The 12,472-nt window shown below is 33.6% G+C and overlaps 1 protein-coding gene across 5 annotated transcripts in view; it reads left to right on the top strand.

Moving 5' to 3' along the window:
- Nucleotides 1–2,961, top strand: part of LOC129796489 (prolactin-releasing peptide receptor-like) — a 29,675-nt gene extending 26,714 nt beyond the window's left edge. For 4 of the 5 annotated variants that reach the window (XM_055838474.1, XM_055838477.1, XM_055838478.1 and 1 more), the window contains exon 4: nt 2,180–2,961. The gene's annotated coding sequence lies outside the window, so the exon portion shown is untranslated. The remainder of the gene's footprint in view (nt 1–2,179) is intronic. The other variant, XR_008751224.1, reaches the window with a different exon arrangement.
- Nucleotides 2,962–12,472: the final 9,511 nt, after the last annotated feature.

Raw genomic sequence — 12,472 nt, 5'->3', positions numbered from 1 at the left:
TTTATCAGTTCTTGCAATCTCATACTTTATTTTTTTTTGCTCCTCACTATACTATGTTGAGTGAAACTGATTCACACTATCAATACACTTCTTCGTGCACTTTTATCTCCCTCCCAGAACTTCCCAATAGAGATATATTATTGTTTACATATGAGCATGCTTGAGCCATGAAATATGTATGTAGTATGTAAAGTATACTCATGCAAAAAAATCAATAGGACTACGTGGGTGCTACCTAATCAATGTTCTTATTCACAATTTATCTGCTATTCTTCTTTAATAAGTTGTGTTTGTTTTAGGAATTTTGAAAGGATGAATGAAATTGAGATGGAATAGAATGATTCTCTTTGCAAGAACTCATGAAGGCTTGAGTAGGATTTCATAACTCATCCTTCACGCATGAATAAGATTTATTCCCGTCAGAGTTTATTCATAAAGTATATTGATTAAATTATATCCAAATTAATAGAATTTTTGTTAGAAATTTCTATGAAAAGGAAATTCAGCAGTGAATGAGAACGAATTAAGAATTTGCGATGACTCCTGTTTTACAAAAGACAAACACCACGTCTTTTCTCCGTTACGTCTTCTTTATTTCTACCACGATTATTTCATTATATATTTTATTTGATTAAAAGGAGGGTCGGCATAAAATTTGGGTTGAAGTCCATTGAATCGACTTCAACCCGGTTTTATGCTGACCCTTAAATATTCTTCCTTCACAAATTTTTAAAGCACTACCTAAAAAGGAATACATAAAAGAATTTTATACAAAGAGCAAAAATTATTTTCATTATTTTCAATTAATATTTTATTTTCCTTTATTCATGACTCAATTGGGAGGTTCCTCATATTCATAGAAAATCGACATATATCCCCCTACCTACGGTTAATTTTTGAATCTCCAACATCTGCATGAGATTGGTGAGCAAAATCTTCTCCTTGTATCGCGCATTCTCCCTCTTGTATCGCTCATTCTCCTTCTTTAACTCAATAAGAGCTTTCTTGAGATTTTCACTCTTGAAAAAAAAGTAAAAAAAAAAAAGTGTTCAAACATTTAAAAATATATTAAGAAAATATTACAAAACTTACTTCATCCAGTACCTCCTTCATTTTCTTGGTTACTTCTTGTATCAGCATATGGCTGATTAGCCGCCGCGTATTTCCATCCTCAACAACAACAACAACTTCTTGGATAATCTCAAACATTTCCTCCAAGTTCAATGCTGTATTTTCTTCTTTATCTTCTTCTTTTATATATCTTTTCTATTTTCTGCGATTAAAATTTTTTAAAACTATGAAGCTCTGAATAATGAAAATTTCCAAATGATTAAAAAGAGAGACGTCTTAACTCTAGATGTTATGGTGTAAACTCTCTAGGGTAGCCAGAAGTACCCTAATGATTCCAAAACCGTGCTTCTTTTCCACCTTCTCATTTAATAAATCAGTTAACATTACGTTGAAACTCATAAAAAATATTTAATTAATTAATAAACATTATTCAAGAGACTTTGTTATAAATTAAATGCTAAAGCATAAATGCAGTAAGGATACATACACACCATTTTTTGGAATTAAATGGCATGGAATTAAGAAGTGACCGCTATAGAAAATTTATTTTAAACCACAGTCAATTCATTAGAGCAAAATGGGGAAAAATAATTTACCCAACTCTCACAGAATCATTCGTTAGGATTTTGCGTTCTGGAACAGTGGTTCAGCACTTTAAATATCATATAGTGGGAAAATAGAATGAGAATTGTTATAATTTATAATAAAAGGTTTATTAATGTGTAGTTATTTTTCAATATTAAGGTCTTTAAGAACTATTTTTTTTTAGCTTTTTTTTCTATTTCGTGAAGAGTCCCGCGAGAGTATCCAAACATTTGGGTTAGGAGCATAATATATAGCATGTAACATTATGTACATTTATTGAAGATGTTCCCTCAAACTTTCATCCGCTTCTACTTCCGGTAGAACAGACACAACATACAGCACATATGAGATCACAGATATAATCTTCCTGCTTCCTGTTGAACTTGAAGACTCACTTTCCTAGAGAGTTTTCCGAGTTTTCCTTTATCTCTTGATTGTCAAACCATATTTACTTGTAAATACCTATTTTCTTTCCCTTAGCTTTAGCTTAATTTTCTAAGAAGTTCTTTAAATCTCTTTCCAGATTATCAAAGGGAAGCATTGGAACGAATTTACATGGCTTTTTATGGGGGAACAAATTAAAAAAGAAACGCATTTTGAAGTTTCCCCCATCTTCAATGAACAACAAAATATCAAATAGTGTGAGTATAATATAACCCATAAATGCATAGGTAAATAAACAAAGATTTTGTTGTAAAAACATGCCATATTTTGTATTAGAATATTAGAAGAAAAAATTGTAAATAAATAAAGGAAAAATCAATAAGAAATTGTTGTGAAAAGGACACTGTTCGAGAGCCCCAAATAGAAAACTTTAAGTTGATTTTCTCCATCGAGTAAAAAAAAATATATAAATTGTAATTTAAAGAAACTAAATTTAATATTAAATTAGGTATAATATTATATTTTTTATATATTTCTAATAATTTTAAAAGCTACCTTGAGGGAGAAAATCAATTAAAAGTAATGTCCTTTTCACCACGACTTTCTGGCATTATATAGGTAAAATATCCGTTTTATGAAAATGCATTGTACGTACAGTCTGCGAGAAGTAAAGACTTTATGTTGAATTTTTTGTTTATTTTTTTTTAGAAAAATAAATAATTTGCACGAAGAAAATGAGAGAAAAATACTTCAAATTATAAAAATTATATAGTTGTTAAGCATATTAGAAACAACATATTCCTCTTAAAAGGATTTATCAAAGAATAAAAAGAATATGAAATATATGTATATGAGAAGTAGATATTCAAGATGTGTGATAAAAAGATAAACAATAAAAAAGAATAATTGTTTAATGAAAAATGTTTCAATAGAAAATTCAAATCAACTTCTGAAAAATCCACAAAGATGACAGAATTCTCAAAAGCTTTCTGATAAATTCTTCGTTGAAGTAAAATTTTAAATTTATCCAAAATAAAATATTGTCTAATTGCACACAAAGATTGTCTAATTTAGACTCAAATAACTTATTGGGACTCAAAAATATCTTGCTTGGACGAAATTTTTGTCCAATGTACACTTACTTTTTTTACCTAATGTCGACGTAGTTTTTTAATCTTGACAACAAAATACCTTTAATACAGCCGCAAGTTTACATTAAGAGACGCAATAATGTATTTTTGAGTCACATATTATAGCATTTAGGTCCAAATTAGACATTTTTGCGTCTAGACTAGTTTCATCATCTTGGTTGTAGATAAAGTTATGTTTCTTGTCTTAAAACATAAGTTAAATTAAATTTTTTTTAAAGTAAGATTGTTTTTGAAGACATACTATATCAGATGTTTTTATAGGATTTTCAACTTAAAATGCTTATGTTTGTATGATTTTCATTTGCATAATTTTGCACCAACAACCTACACCCCACGCAACAGCTAGCTTAAGCATACCTACATATACATATGGACACATTAGGGCACATTTTAACAGACGAACTCCCATAGCGGCAATACTATAGAATATTTCGTGTGACAAATTTCGTGCAAATAATCTCACAATCTTATGCCTCTTCGGGCAAAATTTATGCTTAACAAATATCACGTATAGAGCTCCTGATTAATTCTATTCTCCCAGCAGTCTGTGGGAATGACTTTGATGCGTATACACATGTCTTTGGGGGTATTCAAGGCTCTGTAGGCGATGGTTGTGCGGGCATGGAAGGAGAGGGGTATGAAATCTCAGGATGGTTCAAGTCTGCTGTGTGAAGAACCATACACACTGAGGCTCAATCCCCCTCACATCAGTGGCACCCTCGACGTATCCTTTTGGCATTTGGGGTAATTGTTCCCACATGTGCTATGAACAGGTGGCTGGTGAAGATACCATCACATACCCACCCCCACTCCACCTGGTTTTGGACATTGCTCCAATTGACGGCTCATTTCTCACCCCACTCATAGATTCTCAGGGATGATATAGAAGGAATTTTCTTAATTACTCCATCATGGACCTTTATACATCAAATTACATATCACATGTTGCTTATAGGCTGTGATGGGTTAATTGTTGACCATCTCAATTTGCACCTCTTGTGAATTTTTCCTCTGGTACAGTCTGCAGCAAATGTGAGATTGGGTGAATTTTCCCCTATATAGGATTTTTTAAATGAGATTACACCATGCTGATGAGCCAGAAATTACTTGGATTTTTTTTATTTAAATATTTTCGTCAATTTTACTTTGTTAGGGGAATCATATAGGGATGACGGCAGATTTATTAATTAATATAAGATTAAGAAAGTTGAATTAGCGTGCAAGGTGACAAGAGAAGATTTCACCTTTGTGCGACAATTACAGCATATTTCGTGGGAGTGGGGGGTGGTTGTGCGCAAATAGAGAGTGAATAGTCATGGTAAAAAAGAAATTCTTAATTACATGGACCACATTGTGTGCAAACGTTAAACTATAATACGGAGCCCTTGACACGATGGGGCTGGTTTTTTTGCGCCTCAACCCTCATTCCTTTATTAATTACACCCCAGGATTCATCCATTCTTGCATGAGTGTGGGTGGCACACAGTGGGAGGTGTTCTGCTTCAATCATCATTAAAGGAAAATGATATCATTAGCTTTTGTCATTGCTGGAGTGGGTAAATGTAGTACTTTACTTGGTTCGTGCCCGCTACAAGGAGGTGCTAAAGATGCCACAAGGAGGGAAGAAAAAAATAAACGTCGCTATAAAATACTTAACTTGCAAATACGAGCCAAGGTGTTTTTTTTCTCTGTGCAGCGCACAATGTTTATTAGCATGTAAAATAGATTTTCCTTTAGAGAGTCTTAGAGTCTTTGAGGGTAAATTTTTGGGAGTAAATTCACCTCATTTTCTTGCCAATTAATCTCCCAAAAATCTTTTGATATGACAAATTTTCCGGCCATCTCTCCTTCTTTTTTCCCGTGTACATCGCCATGGGTTATTCATTATATCGTGGCCCTTTGTTGCTTTTTTCCATCAACTTTTTTTTGTATTCCCTCGATGGGACACTTCTTTTTGTATGTACTCCACCGAAAGATCAAAGCACGTTGATAGGAGAATAAAAATTGAATTCTGCGTAATTTTGAAGCTATATGACGTGGAAGGGGAGAGATAAAAAAGCTTCCAAAAGCTCACAAAAATGAGGATGGTCTACGAGAAGGTAGAAAAAAGGGCTAGCTGATGGGATTTCCTGACTAAAAAGTCTCACGGAAAATTGACATTCAAGTTGGATTAGTTAAAAATTGGTCAATTCTGCGACACTCTGATGAATCAATATTTTAGGCGTTCATCGTGCTATGTGAAAGCAACCACCAAAAATTAAATGCTGAATAATTCACGATGACTGTGGAAATTTTGTATCCACTCGAAAAGGTGGCAAATGGACACGGATGAGCGCTCATCGTCATGGGATTTTCCTCGAAGCAAAAAATTGTTCTTTTGGAAGATCTCCGCACGCATGAGTTGATAATTTCTTTATATCTCTGTCAACACAATTTTCTCCGTGAACTCATTGAATGATGATGAAAGACTATGCGGAAAGGCACAAGAAAAAAATCCTAATGGCATTAGATCTTCGGCACGTACCATCATCTTGGTCATTTGAGATGCCTCCATGAGGAAAATCAAGAGAGACTCCACACAAGGAATATCGATTGAAGCAATGATGGAGGATGTTTGTGGCAGGAAAACAAGAAAATTATAGTCTCATGCAGACTTTATCAATGATACGGGCTTTTGCACGGAACGTGAGTTATTATTTTTCAAGTTTTTTCCAAAGAATTTAACGTGCTTTTATTAAACTTTAGTTAAATACAAATTTATTTAAACAATAAAAGAAATGTTATGAAAATTCCTCCTGTAAGAACCATCCGTTTTTATGCTCAAAACCATTTAATATGCTTTACACAAAGAAGTATGTAAATACACATAAAAAAATAAATTTTCTCTGTAAAAATCTCGGGTATTTCAGTTCAAAAGAAAAATGTTATACCGAAAATTCTTTTAATTTTTTTCAGACTTTGCGAAAGTACAAAAAGGGAAGAAAAATCAATTTCTCTTGCATTTTTCATGCAAGATAATTAAACTAAAATTTTTTACAAGCTCCCTATGGAATATTTTGTAAAATTCTTTCCCAGTGAATTTGCGTGAGCTTTTTTATTTTAACCCTTTTCATATGCTTTATTTGATTAAGCTTTAATGATTTCGTATTGCAATTATTTAAAGAATTTTTTCATAAAACAAATTAAAAGAAAATATTTTGCATGCATTTGGCTGAACATCCTATAAACATCCAACAGATAAAAATTCCGAAAGGTTCCTTTCTTATAGATATTGCAAATAATTTCAATTGGGAACAACGTCAGATGGTCAGATTTGTGTACCCTAAAATCTATTCTTATGATCTATGAATATTTCACGTACCTATACCCCCTGTAAATTTAATATTGTGAAAACGGGCGTAGAAGAAAATGACAAAAGGGATATTCTTTTGCATATTAAAGTACCTCTAAAGGCACCACATGCTATACCTACACCTTTACCTTATTGTTTAAGTATGAAAGACAACAGAGAAAGTGAAATGAAAAAAAAAGTAAGATGAATATGATGGACGGAGAATTCTTGTGCGATATGCGAGATAAAACTTACGCAGTGCTTTTAAAATGGCGCGAAGAAAATGGCCAGAAGTGCCTCAATGGGATTTTTCTTTCTTTTTGTGCGATTCTTTGGTGTTTTCTTTTTTTCACGCAGTACCAGGAGTCGATGTGGAATATTTTATATCTTTTAGCTGTGATTCTTTCTTCAAAGAAGCACAGCTTCTGTGTACACTCAAAAATGCAAAGTCGTCAGATCGGGCTCAAACTTGGGATGAGCACGAATTAGGGTCTCTACATTCCAAAAAACGTATGCGCCAAAAATTTGTCCGGCCGTCCGTCCGGCCGTCCGGCCGGAGTATAACGCTAAATTGCGAGAGAACGGTGATAGATAGAGACTTGCGGTCAACGGCAAAGTTCATATATCGGGTGGAAGACATCCGATTATGACGTCAGATCCGACCCCCCACCCCCCCGTCCGCCATTTTGGAACACCCCTAAATTTTGTTTTCGCTATATCACAGCCTCTATTATAGCTAGAGGTCTGAAATTTTGATATGTTGTAGGGGCCATCAAGACCTTTCCAACGATACCACATTTTCGAAAATCGGCCAAGCCGTTTAGCCAATATGGCCGCCACAATTTTTCATCGAAAATCGACTATAACTCGAAAACGGCTTGACCGATTTTGATCAACTCGGGCTCAAATGAAAGATATTAACGAGCCCTACAACTGCTCGGAACATTGCATGTTCAAAAAATGACCGCAAGTGGCGCTAAAATCGAAAACAAAATTTTCGATGAGTTTTCGATGAATATCTCGAGCACCGCTTTATAGAATTGCTTCATATTTTGGTATGTTATAGTTGACTATAATATCTTTCATCATGCCAAAAATGAAGAAAATCTATGTAGCCGTTCCGGAGATATCGCGTTTTAAAGTTAACATGTCATATCTTGAGTTGTTCAAGTCTAGCGCCCCGCGAAGCGGGGCGTTTTATATATACACATATAAAAGTATAGTAAAATATATATAAATGCATAGATATATACATTATATATACATATAAAAATGCAAAGATAAAGATATATAAACTGCAAATATAAAAATTAAATATAGCATGGATGGAACAGTATAAAGCGAAAGAACGGTAAGTAAAACTTACGGGCTGTGATTCTTTCTTTGTCAGTGAAATGTGAAATTGACGGAAAATTGAGGATGGGCAAATTTTGAGGAAGGCTTTCTCGCGTACCGAATCACAGCCAACGCCCACGATTAAGGCTTCTCACAAATTATCTGCGCGTTGGCTGTGATTCGGTGCGCGAGAAAGCCTTCCTCAAAATTTGCCCATCCTCAATTTTCCGTCAATTTCACATTTCACTGACAAAGAAAGAATCACAGCCCGTAAGTTTTACTTACCGTTCTTTCGCTTTATACTGTTCCATCCATGCTATATTTAATTTTTATATTTGCAGTTTATATTTTTTTCGTCTACCTTCCGACACTTGAGGCGCTTCACAGTGTGTACACCACCTCCATCTACTTCTTATTCAACATAATTCATAAAAAGCAACTAAATCCCCAACTCGTACTCATGGGGACGGAGATGGTTTATACCCGGAAAAAAATTGACTGGGGTATTGAAAATTCAAGCCATGGGATAAAAAGGTGGAAAGCCTCCGATGAAGATCCCTTTTGCCACTCCCCCAGCAACGGTATGCGAATTATTGATATGGTGAGCTTTTTTCTCTTCTGGGAGCCTCCGCACATTGCAATTCAAAGATACTCCAGCACGATTCCTCTTTGACCCTTCTTGAGTAATTTCGCAACACAGATATACATAATTCTCTCTACATACAAATCGATACAAGCACCCCAGAGGCTAAACAAATCCACCCAAGCTGTCCAGCATTTCTCGCAATCTGCCACGACTCGTCAGAAAAACTTCACCAAACTCTTGGCGGGTTTTTCTTATACATCTGGGGGGAAAAACATTCAATGCAGAAGTTGGATGGCATGATTAAAATTTTAAATCAAAACACGAGCACGCCTCTCTAAATCGTCCTTAAACTGCCAAAAGCATGTTTTTGCATTGATTTAAATTTAATCTCACACCATCTCTCATTGCTACGCAAAGCCATTATGCTGTGCAAGTTCTCTTTGTGAGGATTCACCGCATGTAACTTTATTTTACGTTCTTCCTTAATTTTTCGAGAATTTAATATTTTAATTAATCTTCAATTAAACTTCATTTCTCTATTTTCAAATTTCCACACACAAACACGAAAGAAAACCTTGAAACTTGTGGACTTTGCACTCTTGTTACACAACTTATAAGCTAAGACCGAACTATATCCAAAAAGGATTTCCAGAGAGTGAGAGAACGGTTTCCCCAGTGTGGGGGAGGGATTTACAAGAAGAGATAAAAAAAGAAGAATGACGAAAATGTAAAGTGAGGAATAAGGATGTTCTCTTAGAAAACTTCCTGCTCTTCATGTTGGTCTCGCACCATAAAATTGTAAAAGAGGATCATCTACATGGATACGATTCATCCACTTTTATTCTTACTTTCTTTCCCTCCCTTTAGTGCTATGTATGTTGGATTTGTCCATTCTTTTTTATCCCCTTGAGAGAATTTTTTAAATATTAATCCTTTGTAAAATCGACTTTATATTAGGAAGAAAGCAAACGCTTTGCCCTACGGCATGCAACTACATATAGTCATAACTTTAGCCATGGAAGAGTAAGTGGAATATGTAGTCAAAAATTTGAACTTGTTCAAAGTTATAAGCTTAGTTCATCTGTCTTTCTAACTTCTTTTCTTTTAGACTATTTTTATTCTCTCGTGTCAAGAAATTGTCGTTTTAGATCTTTCCAAAACCACAGTATAACCTATTTTGTTATGTTTGGATTCAAAACTAATGTCTTCTAAGAATTTTCCTTGATTACAATACATTCTAATTGACATTTTATTCACTAATAACAATTGAAACAATTGAAATGATACATAAGGAAAATTTTTTCTAATTATGCTGTTTATAGAAAAAAAAATTATTATTAAACAACTATTTTCTAATGAGATATTCAGAATAAAACATTAAAAAAAAATAAACTATACATGAATAATTTATTTTTCTTAGAATTCCCAGAGAATAATTTCTAACAATTCGTCTTTAATTTAATTTAATTTTAATACAACACGAGAAAGCTTTCAAATTAGATGAAATAAATCTAATTAAAAAAGAAATGAGAGATTGAAAATTCTAAAGGTAAATTGGAAGTTTATTTTTCCTGGAATAATACTATTGCAGTGGTGTTTCTGTGATACTGCAGAACTTCAGTCCCATGAGGATTACCGATGTTAATGATTCTGTATAACCTTCATTTTCACCTGATTTTCACATGAATGAAAATTTTTGCATTTCCACATTAAAAGTTCTTTGATTTGTCATTAAAATTTCATCAAAGCCATTCACGTTTCTCTTTTTGTTTTGCAGGAAAAGGTAATACGATTTTCATTGTTCTTTACATCGAAATAAACGTCGTGATTTTCTATTGATTGTGAATTTTGTAATCATGAACAGTCACGTGGGGAAATACCTTAATCCATGGACAATTTAGCACGATAACCATAAAAGGAAAACGAAGAAATCGTGACAAATGTTTCAAAATATCGCATTGGGGATGCATTGCACACATCAAAAGGGGTTAAAGGGAGTTCGCAAAGAAACATTTTGTTGGTATTGTTTATTATTTTGAGAAAGTGTTTCGGAACAAATAAAACACAAAGCAAATACGGTAGAAAACACTTTAATTTCCCCACGAACCCAAAAGAATAGCCAACGTTCAAAGTAAGTATCAACGTGGTGCGAAAAATTTAGCTTTTTTACGAGGTATGTATTTGCCACATTTTATGATCGCAACATTGAAATGCAGAGCCAGGAGAGAGTTTTTTCGTTATTCGTTTATTTTATTTTCATGTTTCTCTTATTTTTGCTTCTCTCGCGTACCTCATGCAGAGTCCACCGCTCCCCTATCTGCCAATATATAATGTCAATTGGGAATTTCTTGCATCAACACTCACGGTATGATTAAATGAGCCCTTCCCTCTCTCCCCCTATACAGCACCTAGAAGGCAATTTGCACCTCCTTGGCGGAAGGCCCATATTCCCATTTTATGGTACACAGCAAATCAGCTTAAATATAAAATTTATTTGGTTTTATTTCTTTTTGGAGTCTCTTCGTCTCTTTTTTTTTGGTACGAACATATAAATTCCCTCATGGAAGTGTCTCCAGGGTGTGGTGTTGTAAACAATAAAATTGATGGAAATGATGAGTACAATCACAGGGGAGGAAGAGAAGAGTTTTCAAACTCATTCCATAAATTTTTACCGGAATAGTGCGTTGTTTTCCCTGAGGAAGAAGTTTTGCGCAATTTTCCATTTTATACGTTTTCCCAAATGACGCAATCCAAGGGGGATAAATTACGTTCTCTACGCTATATGCATGCACTGAAAGGGCTCTTTCATTGGAATTTCTCTGTGAACTTTTGCTTGTTCAGGAGTGGATAAATTCAATTATGGAAATCGTATAAATCGTTTAACTGAACTTTTGCAACCATAAATTGTATTTAAAATTATTCAATTTCTAAACAAACTGGAAAATTAGAAATGATCCACAAAAAGATTCAATAAAAGTTTCAAATTTTAATCTGTGACCAATATAGGAAAAAGTTCGAAAATAGCTACAATATTGAAAAAAAATAAAGAAAAGTTGAACGGAATTTTACTTAGGACAAATAAGAAAATCCATCTGTGGCAATTAAGGTAGATCCCTTAAATAATTAGGATTGATGGTTAGTGATGGATAAGAAATTAACTAAACTAATGAAGACGGCTGGATAATTTACAATTTTATTGCAAACCAACCGAGTATAAAATGGCTCTAAAATAAGAAAAAAAACATAATTTGTTGCTTCAACATTCACAATCGAAGAGAAGAAATTATATTTCAGCATTTGGATCTCGTTGAAAATGTAAAAATAAGATTTATGAAAGGCAAGATGAAAGCGCTCCCTTTCATTTCCTTCGATATATATTTTATTTAATTCCTACCATAATGCATTATGTTGGCTTTCCCGGAAAGCAATAAACGAAGTTTTCTTTCATCGAAAATTTTCATCTTTTTCACCGAATCAATGGCGCTGAATTGAAGATGATTGAAATTTTTCTATATAGCCCGATGGGAAAATGAATCGTTGAGGAAGTATTCATCACTCTACAGATGCCAACAACGAAAAAAAAAATGTACAAGAATATTTCAAGGTAAGTGGAGATTTTAAATTAATAAAACTCTCTGAAAAATTCCTTTTTAATTTTTTCATGGTTAATGAAAAACTTGTTATTTTATATCTGATTCTCTGAATCTACTGTATTTTTTTTTACATTTCTCAGTGCTTTTCTTTTTTTTTCTTGATGAATAAAATTGAGCTTAATAGCACTCATGGTTGTACAATACATACCCCATGGTTAGCCAGGGTGTATGGAAAAAGAAAGGAAAATGAAAAATAAATGCAAAATTCCTGGGAGAATTAATGAAAATTGCTTCCACAGTAAAAGGAAATTTTGTAATTTTAAAATTCCCCAATGGAAAATGCAAGAGAAAATTGCAATTTGTGTAAGTTGGAACATTTTAGAAGTGACCTTGTCCATCTTTGATGACATTTCTTGGACACTGAGAGCATCAGGGA

This window comes from Lutzomyia longipalpis, chromosome 4 (genome assembly GCF_024334085.1).
Source record: "Lutzomyia longipalpis isolate SR_M1_2022 chromosome 4, ASM2433408v1".
NCBI classification, from domain to species: Eukaryota; Metazoa; Arthropoda; class Insecta; order Diptera; family Psychodidae; genus Lutzomyia; species Lutzomyia longipalpis.
This window is presented reverse-complemented; position numbering and strand designations above follow the sequence as displayed.